Here is a 12,394-nt window from a genome sequence, read left to right on the forward strand (position 1 = left end):
ATTTATTTGTGCAATCTTTTCATAAAAATGCAATATAGTTAACTAATTGATTATGTTGATTTTTAATGATTTAGCAATATCTGGCTTAATAGTAATATTTATTAAAAACAAAAACTGCTTTGGTTGATAGAAATCTGGTTTAGCCACAAAAAAAAAGCTGGCAAACAAAGATAGAGTGCACAGAAAAAAATTCATGTACCTACAACACTTTTATACCAAAGTCTCCTTTGCTAGGCTAAAATCTAGAAAACTGATAAATCTAAAAAAAATTGTGTTTGAGCATCTAAATTATGTTGAATATCATTTTTATGATTTTGTTGTAACTAAAGGGTGATAGGCCAGGTGTTAATTGATGTTTTTGAATTTAAAAAAAAAAAATAGGTATAAGTTGAATTTGTTGGTTTTTGATGGTACTGGTACAACGAACTTTGTTGTGTTCGATAAGGAGGTCGCAGCACTATTCGGACGAACCTGTACTGAGATGGTGAAAGAGTTGAATGTACGTGAAACCAATTTTGTTGAACACATCATGATTGTCAATAAGATATGTTTGTTTATTTAGAACGATATAAATGTAAAATTTTTGGTGTAGGAAAAAGGGAAAGCAAGCAAAGATCCTACTGGTTTTAATGAGTTTTTCCTTGATAAGGAGTTTCTATTCAAGGTCGAAGTAGAAACTACTGGATGGTGCGATTCTTATGATGTATCGGTGATACGTTCTGATACTACCAATTTACCGAGGTGGAGGGACACTCAAGGCCCGGTAAAATCTGGTGTACCCCGTGCTGGTCCTATTAACCCTATGCATGTATGATTTCTTCTTTATTTTTTGTTGATTTTTAGACTATGTATACTAAGACTTAATTTGCCAAATATGAGATGCTGTTTATTTATTTTTTTCGTTGTTTTTTATGTAGCCTCGAGGTGAAGATGAATGTTCTGTTTGTGATGAGTCACCTGATCCAATCGTGGAAAATTTGTCTGTTATTAAAAGACCTGTTGTGAGGGTATTCATTTAGTCTTCACTTATATAGCCTCTTTTATATTTTGGAATTTATTTTTTGGTTAAAATCTTAATTATACTTTTTTGTTTTGTTTTGTTTGAAGCGTCTGTTGGATGAGTTCAACATGTCTGGTGCTCCTTCCATTAAAAAGTAGCTGCTGTGAAACATGAGGTTTTTCATGTAATGGAGATAAAGGAGCATGTTTTAAAGGTTTGGTGGAGTCTTGGCTATGACTATTGTTTATTGAGAGAACAGATACTATTCAAATTTTAAAATATTTTAAATTAAATAATTGCTGTTTTGTTTTATTTAATTATCTATGTTTTTTGGGACATGCCTGTGACATTGAAAGTACTTTCTTTTATTTTTGATACAAGTCAAACATGACTCTAATATATAATTAGATAATTATGGGTATTGTTACCGTATAATATATATATATATATATATATATATATATATATATATATTATTTTAGATGTTATTTTTTTTATTAAAATTTATTGAATACTTTTAGAATACATATTTTTTGACTATATAATTATATCTGCTATTTCTATAATTGACTAAAAGAACAAGAAAGTAATTGTCTAATTGACCTGTATATCAAACAATAGTCATTGGCATTCAGCGACTTTACTCCTCAAGTTATTATTATTTGCGTGGGGATCAATAATCGTATTTTAAAGAAGATACAATAATTTAAGCTTCTTGGTGTTGTTTTTTTTTAATGTTCATCATGGATTCCTAAATATCAGTATACTTAACACTTTTTTTTCTTTCAATTTTATAATTTAGTATTAACTCAAAGGATAGAAATTTTACCGACTTCTAAATCTAATTAATAGTCACTTATTTATTATATGCTATTTTCAACTTATTCTTAATGAAAATTTTTTTATGAAAATTAAAATAATGAAATAAAAAGGTTTCAGTATCCATTTTAAGAATAATAAAATTTCAATTTTCGATTATATTCTCATGTAGCATTATTTTAAGATTCTAATATTGAACTATTAATTTTATATTAGGTGACTTATGTTTAATTCTCTTGATTTTTAATAAGATTAATTAAATAAATTATATAATTTTATGGAATTATTCTAATTATATTATTACTTAAAAAATTTTTTTCTCTCTATTGATAAAAACTCTCTTCTTTTTTCTGGTAACACACAGTTAGCTGATGTGGGAGGGTTGATACGTTGTCTCTACTTTGACAATAGTGACCTTCCACTCTCCCTCCTCCCCCCCTTTAAGATCAAGATTTAGAGAAAAATTTTAATTCATGAAGTTGTTTAGAGATCAGAAAAATATTTAGAAATTGGAGTGGTTCACGAATAAGATGGCACAAGTTTTAAGTAATCATGACATGAGATCAATATATATTAATCATATTCTAAATTTTTCAACCTAAACTCAAAATTCGCAAATAAAAATTAGTATATGGATTTTTTCGAAATAAAATAATAACAGTAATAAAAAGTACTTTTAATTTATTATTAGTTAATCATTGAACGTTAAATTATCAAATAAAAATATTATTAAATGAGAGTAATTCCTGAATGAGAGTGATTGTTAGGGTGTTGGTGTTGTATGCTGCTGTGACTCATTAAAGTATGTTATATTATATTTATGACTCCGTAAATAGAAACTTTTTATTTCGTTCAAAAAAGAAAACTATTGATTTAAAATAATATAATATCTTTGATTCTTTCCAACAATTTATAACATATACACATTAATATTTTAGCCCAGCCCAAAATACAATAGCTCTATATAAGAACTCTACAATTACATATAATCTTTCATATTCAATATTTGATTATTAGATATTTTTTTGAAGGTGTTATTACTGTTGCACATTGCACCACATCTTTATGTAAGTTTTATTTATTTTTTTCATTTCAGATAAATTTTTTAAGTGTTGATTAGTCTTCTATTGATTAGTGTTTTCATTTTATTTTGTTCAACTTCTTTACAATTTTATTTTTTTTACTGTTCACATGTTATAAACTTATTAGCTTAGTAATTGAAAAGAATTAATATAATATAGCTTAATTGTTAAATATTTGAAAAAAATAAGACTATTATACACTCTCTAAAAATATTGTTACTACACAATACACTATGTTTTATGTAAGTTTTATATGTTTTATGTAAGTTTCATTTTCTTTTATCAGATAGGTTAAAATTTGTTAATTTGGATACTAATTTTTATTATTCACTTAATGTAATTATTCAAAAAAATTATTTTATTATTTATAAAATAAATTTAAAAATTATATATCACAGAGAACATGTAGTACCACCTTTTAAAAGTATTATATTATTATTATTATTATTATTATTATTATTATTATTATTATTGAAGCATACCACAAAGTTGTATTTAATTTTTAATATGTAATCTAATTTTTAAGATTTAAATTTTAAATGACTAAAATTATTCTATGTTGAATATTTTGTCTTTAACTAATTTTTTTGTTATACGTTGATTAAAAAATGTGATTTATTGATCACTTCTAAATTCAAATTTAAAATTTGTCGTGCAGGAGTGTATATTTTTAATTAATTATTTGATAATATATGATATAAAAATTAGTTTGCTTAATATTAAAATGGATATATATATATATATATATATATATATATATATATATCATTTTAATTAGATTATTAATTTGTGAATTAAAAGTCACTGTTAATATATTTTTACATATTTAAAAATTAAGTTTTTTATTTTTTTAAGTAAAAATTGATACCTCATAAATTAATCAATAAATAATCAGTATTGTAAGTTAATGGATATTTAAAATTCAACTTCAAAATAAGTATTAAAATTTGAAAATTTGTATTCGTAGCTCATTGTTGTGGAAGAAGTACATTGTAGATAAGGGACTTAACAACGATAATGTATCACACTCCAATCACACAATCGAAGGTTGCAAGGTTAAGACGAAAGATAATTTTGGCAAGAAAACGAAAAAGACTTGATGATAATGAGTTTGCTTTCTTTTGTGCTTCTGGTAAGTGTTCTTCTAAAACTTCTTTAATTTCTATTTTTTATGGGAATTACAGTTTAAACTATTATCGTTGTTGAGAATATTAGCGAAGTAGTTTGTACTATACATAATTTTTTAAATATTTTAGTTTAGTAATTTGAAAACTATAAATAACTATTCATCTTTATAAAATTTTTTAAACTCATATTTAATAAGCTATAAATTACATAAAAACTATACAATCTTCAAATCTTCATATACTATTTAGGTTAATTAATTATTTAATATTATTTAAAATATACTCTATCATAATTTAAAATAATATACTATTTATCCTAAATTAATACATAAAACTCTATACTAATTGGGAAAATATAAAATTTGATGCTTTTGAGTATATCTATTTAACTCGATTTAAATAAATTGAAATTTTAAAATTATATTTAAATTTAGAGTTTTATTTGTTATTTAAATTGAATTGTATTTATTTTTAACTGATGACTGGTTATATTTTGAATAATATGATATGAATACTCATTGATTTAGTTTAATAATTTAAAAAATAATTCAATAAAACTAAACCAATACAAAAAAAATTTTAACTACAAAAGTATACTACTAAAGTTATATAAAATCAAATACGAGATTAGTTAATCGAATAATTATTATTTGTGTTTCATTTATTTTTTTTTGACTTAACAATGTCGAAGAACAACAATAATACAAATTTTGACGTACATAAAAATGTGCATCATATTACTACAAGTCAAAGAACAGTGTGTCGATAAACTGGTACCTCATCTAATATTCTCAGTTTACAATCCAGTGAGGATAAAGGTGACATTTTTTCACTGTAATTGACTCATATTTATCTAAATTTAATTTATATCGGTTTAATGACGAAAATTTTCTATATATTTCTCATTACTCATTCATAGGGAAGCAACTATCTATGCATGGTATACACTGTGCCTCGCATGGAATTTTTGGACAGGAAAATACTCCTCCTAATTATGTAAGACCTTCTACATCAGAGATAAGATCTAAATCTTTAACTCTACAGACGGATCCCTCATTGACAAGAACTCCACTGTCCGTGTTAACAAATAGTACGTATAATTATTGATTGCCAAATGATTCATACACCAATATTTAACAAAAAGTATACTTCATCGAAAATTATTTATATAACATAGATTTATTACAATTCTAGCATACTCCAGTGTACAAGGACCCACCAATAATCTAACTGAAGTCGTTCCACAAAATCAACTTCCATCACACTCCGGTTCCCACCGATCGTGCCTAACAGAAAGGTAATTTAGAAAAGATAATCATCATTATTATATTCTTTTTTCCCTATAATTTCTATGGTTTATTTGAATAAAATTGAACTTTTTTGTAAAGAAGTTCTACTATGATTGGGGTGCAAAAAGGACAATCTTCCTCTGTTGTTGCTTCGGTGGCTATTAATTTGGCACAACTTTATGAAGATGTAAATTTATCGACTGTTAAGACGCATCCACCAAGCGCTGACACACACAGTAGCCAATGTGTTGACTCTTTTGTTGATGATGAAGGTAATTTCTCATTATATCAAGAATTTAAGTTTATAGTTTGCAAGAGATATGAATTATTAGTAATACATCAAAGTGATTATGTTTGCATTTTTATAATTTTTTTTATGGTAGTTTTGAATGGTTATGATGATTCAATGTTGGATGTGGATATGGAAGATAATTTTATACCGTCCTCAAAAACCTTAGACGGTATGTAAATTTTTTATCTGTATGTTTATTTACATCTTTGTGTACATCATGGACTAAATTGTATCGGTATGACAACTGAGTAGCTAAAGAGAGTTCATTCGGCAGATGTCTGGGATATAGGAGATCCTATTTATCAATGTCAACACTATAAAGCATGGATGTGGTCTGGAGAAAGGCTTGCTAAATCCAAACAATCGCCCCAACCAAAGTTTTTATTATGTTGTATGGAAGGAAAGATCGAGCTTCCTCTACTTTCTGTGCCTCCTGATGAGCTCATTCAGCTTCATACTGGAGGAGATCAAAGAAGTATTCATTTTCTAAAAAATATAAGGACATTTAATTCAATGTTTTGTTTTACATCAATGGCTGGAAAAATTGACCGTGGGGTGAACAATGGGACTGCTCCTCCAATTTTTAAGCTTGGGGGTCAAAACTACCATAGCATTGGTAGCTTACTTCCTCCTGATAGTTTGCGACCAACATTTGCCCAGCTATATATCTATGACACAGAGAATGAGATTGATAATCGAATAGGCACACTTCGGTAATTTTCATGCAACCAGTCAAATTTTTTAGTTATTTTTTATCTGTGAGAGAAAATAACATAAATTTTATTGTTTTTTTTTTCGCAGTTCCAATGAAGCTATAAATGAGCGGGATAGAGAAATTGTGGCAATATTAAGAAATATGCTAGACAGATATAATAGTTTGGCAAAGAGTTTTCGCTATGCAAGAGATAGGTACCAACAGGAAAATTGCACAAACATAAAGCTTAAGTTGATTAGTAAAAGGACTACAGATGGCAGGACATACAACTTGCCATCTGCATCTGAAGTGGCTGCATTGATTGTTGGCGATGTCGAACAACTTAGCAAAGATAGAGATATTATTATAGAGAGTCAATCTAGAAAGCTCCAGCGGATTGATGTTTTTCATCCATCTTATTTAGCCTTGCAATATCCATTGTTGTTTCCGTATGGGGAGGATGGATTTCGTTTGGGTATTGCAACATCAGATTCTATCTCCGCTAGACCTACAAAGAAAAACAAAACAATCACTTTGCGACAATTCTTTGCTTTTCGACTACAGAAAAGGACGGGTGAATCTCCGTTAATTCTGAGATCAAAGAGATTATTCCAACAGTTTCTGGTAGATGCCTACACAATGGTGGAATCAGAGAGGTTAAAATTCTTTAGGTGTAAACAACCACAGTTGAGGGTTGATAAATACAAATGTCTGCATGAAAGTCTTATAAATGGGGATGTAGATGCTGCAAGGCTTGGCAAAAGAATCATTCTTCCCAGTACTTTTACCGGTGGACCTAGGTATATGATGAATAATTGTAAAAATGCATTTGCAATTTGCAGATATGCAGGATATCCTAGCTATTTTATCACCATGACCTGTAACCCTGAATGGGATGAGATAAGAAGGGAAGTAACTTCCATTGGATTGAAGGCAGAAGACCGTCCTGATATATTGTGTCGAATTTTCAAGATCAAGCTTGATGGTTTGATAGATGACCTCAAAGAGGGAAAAATCTTTGGCAAAATTTTGGGATGTAAGTCTGTGTTTATGCAACGCTTTATTAAAATCCTATGTTGTAATGCTTTGCTCATTTGTCTTTTTCAATTTTCAGACGTTTGCACTGTAGAGTTTCAAAAGAGAGGGCTTCCGCATGCACATATCCTTTTATTCATGAGTAACGAGTTCAAGCCACAAACACCAGATGACATAGACAAACATATAACAGCTGAGATTCTTGATGAAAATGAAAGGCCAAATCTACATAGAGCTGTTCAAAATTACATGGTACATGGTCCATGTGGTCTGTACAACAAGAATTCACCTTGCATGAAGAATGGATCCTGTTCAAAGTTCTATCCTAAAGAGTTTAGACAGCGAACACTCATTGATGAGGCCGGATTTCCCAAATATAGGCGTACTGATAACGGTCGAACAGTGAAAAAAAGGGAATGTGTACTAGACAATAAGTTCATTGTTCCGTATAATCCAGAATTGTTGCTCAAGTTCGGGTGCCACATAAATGTGGAATACACATGCCAAACAAGTTCTATTAAGTATCTGTTTAAGTATGTACACAAGGGTAATGACCGCGTAACAGCTACTCTATACAATGCTGGTGATCCGTCAGAAGCCACACAAGTTGTTGACGAAATTAGGAATTACTACGATTGTAGGTATATTTCGGCATGTGAGGCAGTCTGGCGTCTATTTGGATACGAAATCCAAGAGAAAGAACCATTTGTGATTAGACTTCCATTCCATTTGGAGGATGAGCAACCTGTGGTTTATGGTGAAACTTCTAATGTGAATGATATCGTCGAAAAAGCAATATCTCATAAGTCCATGTTTTTGGGATGGATGGCAGCAAACATGTCATATCCTTATGCTCGAAGTCTGACTTATGCTGAGTTTCCAACCAAGTTTGTTTGGAAGGACGATTCTTCAAAGTGGTTTCCTAGAAAGAAAGGCTTCGCAATTGGAAGGTTGACTCATGTACCTGCAGGTAATGACGAGTTTACATTCAATTTTGATCTTACTTATTTAAGGATTTAAATTTAAAATCTTAACAGCCTGTACCCCATGTCCATTTTATTCAATTTATCTACACTAGAAAATAAATGTTCAAATAACTTCCAACAGTTATAATTTGTAGATTATACGATTTATTATTTTTCTATATTTTTTAGAAAAATTATTCTTAAGCGGATGTGAAGCTACATAATAATTAAAATAGCGTAGCTTAATCCATTTAATAACTTAAGAGTGGGATTTTAACTAAGTTTTTTGCAGCAAATACCGAAGAATATTACCAACAACTTCTCTTGAATACTCAAAGAGGATGTACGAGTTTTCGAGATATAAGAACAGTTGGAGGAACAATTTATGCTACGTATAGAGATGCATGCTTCGCCCTTGGACTCTTGCAAGATGACAAAGAATTCATTGATGCAATTAAGGAAGCAAGCTCATGGGCCTCAGGATCATATGTTAGGAGGTTATTTGTCATTCTATTAACATCCAACAATATCTCAAGACCAGAACATGTTTGGGATAGATGTTGGCATGAACTCTCAGATGATATTTTGTATCGACAGAGAGCCGTGATGAACATGAGCGGTGAGTTTCTATTAATTACAACGATAAAAGTTCTTCCTTATTGATCATTTTTAGTTTGATTGAATTTTTATGGTATCGTATAATATGCAGAGTTAACAATGTCAGATGATGAGATTAAGCAGTTGTGCTTAATGGATATAGACAAGATCTTATATTCCTATGGTAAAACCTTGAAAGACTATCCTCCTATGCCTTTAGCAACTGAAGTTGATAATTCTTTGTTAACCGAAAGGGTTATAAGGGAAGAGCTAAACTTTAACAGGGATGATTTAAAGAAAAATGCCTCAGACATGTTAGCCATCGCAACACCTGAGCAGAGATATGCATTCAATAAAATTGTTACAGCTGTGTATTGTGATGAAGGGGGTTTTTTCTTTGTGTATGGTCATGGAGGTACTGGAAAACATTTCTCTGGAACCTTATGTCTGCTGAGATTCGCTCAAGGGGTGATATAGTGTTAAACGTTGCTTCGAGTGGTATTGCATCTTTACTTCTTCCCAATGGAAGAACGGCACACTCAAGGTTCAAAATACCGCTGAATATAACTGAGGATTCTGTATGTAACATCAAACCTGGTTCCCCTCAAGCAATGTTACTGTTGAAAGCCAAACTTATAATTTGGGATGAGGCCCCAATGGTTAGTAGGTACTGCTATGAAGCGCTTGACAAATGCTTGGGTGACATCATGAGGTGTTCTCCAACATATAGCAAAGATTTGCCCTTTGGAGGAAAAGTGGTTGTACTAGGTGGAGACTTTAGACAAATTCTTCCTGTCATTCCACGAGGATCGAGACAAGATATCGTTCATTCAACCGTGAATTCGTCTTACCTTTGGAAGTTTTGCCAGGTGCTCAAACTAACAAAAAATATGAGACTCTCTGTAGGGACGACTGCTTCAGATCAAGACGAGACAGAGCAATTTGGTGAGTGGTTATTGAAAGTTGGTGATGGTTTAATAGGTGACAATATGGATGGTGAATCTGAGATATGTCTTCCAGGAGATATTGTTATTCCTTCTTCGGACCAGGCATTTGATGAGTTAGTTCATTTTTCTTATCCAAATATTCTGGAAAACATGTCCTCAAAGGATTTTTTCAAAGCAAGAACTATACTGGCTCCCACACTAGACATCGTTGAAGAGGTCAACAACCATTTGATGGCTATCATTCCTGGAGGAGAAAAATTATATCTTAGTTCGGATTCCATATGTATGGATGAAGGGAATATGGAGAGTCAACTAGATCTCTATGGTCCTGAATTACTAAATAGCATAAATTGCTCTGGTTTGCCTCCACATAAATTAATACTCAAGATTGGTGTTCCGGTGATGTTACTCAGGAATATTGACCAATCCAGTGGTCTTTGTAATGGTACAAGGCTACAAGTTAGAAAACTTGGAAATCATGTCATAGAATGTGAAGTCTTAACGGGTAACAATGTTGGTCATATTGCTTTGATTCCAAGAATGAATATGGTACCAACAAATGAAACCGTCCCAGTTAGATTCCAACGAAGACAGTTTCCCATAATAGTATCGTTTGCCATGACAATTAATAAGTCTCAGGGACAAACTTTATCTCATGTTGGATTGTACTTGCCCAGACCAGTTTTTACACATGGCCAACTATATGTGGCACTTTCAAGAGTTAAGAGTAAGAGAGGTTTAAAAGTTTTACTTATGAATCACGTAGGAATGTCTGCAAATTCAACTATCAATGTTGTTTATAGAGAAGTCTTTAAAAAAATAGTATTCTAATGTAAATATTTTAATTTTATTTTAAATTCTGTATCAGTGTATAATTATTTTACTTTAAAATATATAAAATAATTATTACTTTTTTTTTAAGTTAAACTTTGATTTTGATAATAATTTTATAAATATCTTAAAATAATAATTATTTTATATTTTTGTTTTAAGTATCGAAGCATATAAATTTTTTTTCTTACCTTTATAAATTTTCCCGTGCTGAGCACGGGTTTATACACTAGTTAGTATTAAAAATAGTGTATATTTATTATAAAAGATAGACATAATAAAATTGTATTTGTTATTAAGAAGTATCATGATATTAGTTCTCTCAAAAATTTTAATAAAATTATAAAAAAATAAGAAAAAAATATGAAGAATTTTTATTGCATGTTGTTGTTGTGGTATCTTATGAGAGAATAATACTACCTATTTATATTAATTACTAAACTAATTTTAAATTTTAAAATAAGTTAAAACAACCAGAATTTTTAGATGATTCTGTTAGAGAAAAATAAGCATAACTAACTTAAAAAAAAAGATAATTATAATTAATTTAAAAAAAGATAAGTATAACAAATAAAAATAAAATAAGAATTTAATATGCCCCACAAGCCGATAGATGGAAGATGTCAATAATCCACAATTTGGATAAGTTCCGATGAAATTGTTGAGAAAGACACGTGCGGCACGGTGATGCAGAAACATTGAAGGAGATGCTGTGCTTGAGGAAGAAAGAGCAAGCAACGATCTTTAGAGAGCGCATAGAGCGATAAGAGTGATTTTCATAGGACGCGTAAAGCGCGATAAGAATGATCTTCTCTACGCGCTAAAAGAGGGCGTGTAGAGCGCGATAAGAGAGAAAGCACGTAAAGCATAATGAGAGAGTTCTTCAGAAGGTGTGTAGAGCGTAATGAGAGTGCATACGGAATTGTCAGGAAAAAAAAGAAGCACAGATAAGAAAAAAGAACTGCCAAAGAAAAAGAAGCGCAGACGGAGCTTCCGGAAAAAAGAAGCGCAGACGGAACTATCGAAAAAAGGCACAAACAAAACTGTGAGAAGGAGGTGCAGACAGAACTGCCAGAAGAGGCGCAGATGGAGCTGCGGGAAGGAGGTGCAGATGGGAATTGACGAAAGGAGGCGTAGACGGAACTGCTGGAAAGAAGCGCGATAATTTAGGTTTATTCGAATCGGAAGGATAAGATGAAAATGATGGATTATTTGGTGAGGTGAAAAAGTATCAAATTTGTAGGAAGAACGAAATTTGTAAGAAGATGGCTTATATATCCTCCTCAAAAAGGATACCATGACTCTAATACCATAATAAAACTATGAAAGAATAAGAAAAAAAATATGAAAATTTTTATTGTATGTTGTGGTATCTTATGAGAGAACAATGCTACCTATTAATAATAATGACTAAACTGATTTTGAATTTTAAAATAAGGTAAAACAACTAGAATCTCTAGATAATTCTGTTAAGCGTAACTAACTTAGAAAAAGATAAACACAACAAATTTTGTTTCTAGAAGAAGAAGATAAGACAACAAATAAAAATAAAATAAAAATTTTATAAATTTAAACCGACAAAAAGAAGCAACATGAATAATTATATATTTAACATCTTCAAATAAGAGCCTCATTTTGGATTTGTTTAATTTTTTCATAGACTTTTTTTTCTCTTTTTATTTATCTTGTATTATTTTTTCTATTTTTAGGATTCAC

The 12,394-nt window shown here is 30.3% G+C and overlaps 1 pseudogene; it reads left to right on the forward strand.

Annotated features, from left to right (window-relative positions):
* The first annotated feature begins 6,140 nt into the window (after nt 1-6,140).
* LOC130963410 (uncharacterized) lies at nt 6,141-10,678 on the forward strand (annotated as a pseudogene).
* The last annotated feature ends 1,716 nt before the right edge of the window (nt 10,679-12,394 follow it).

The sequence above is a fragment of the Arachis stenosperma genome, chromosome 2 (assembly GCF_014773155.1).
Source record: "Arachis stenosperma cultivar V10309 chromosome 2, arast.V10309.gnm1.PFL2, whole genome shotgun sequence".
Classification (NCBI taxonomy): domain Eukaryota; kingdom Viridiplantae; phylum Streptophyta; class Magnoliopsida; order Fabales; family Fabaceae; genus Arachis; species Arachis stenosperma.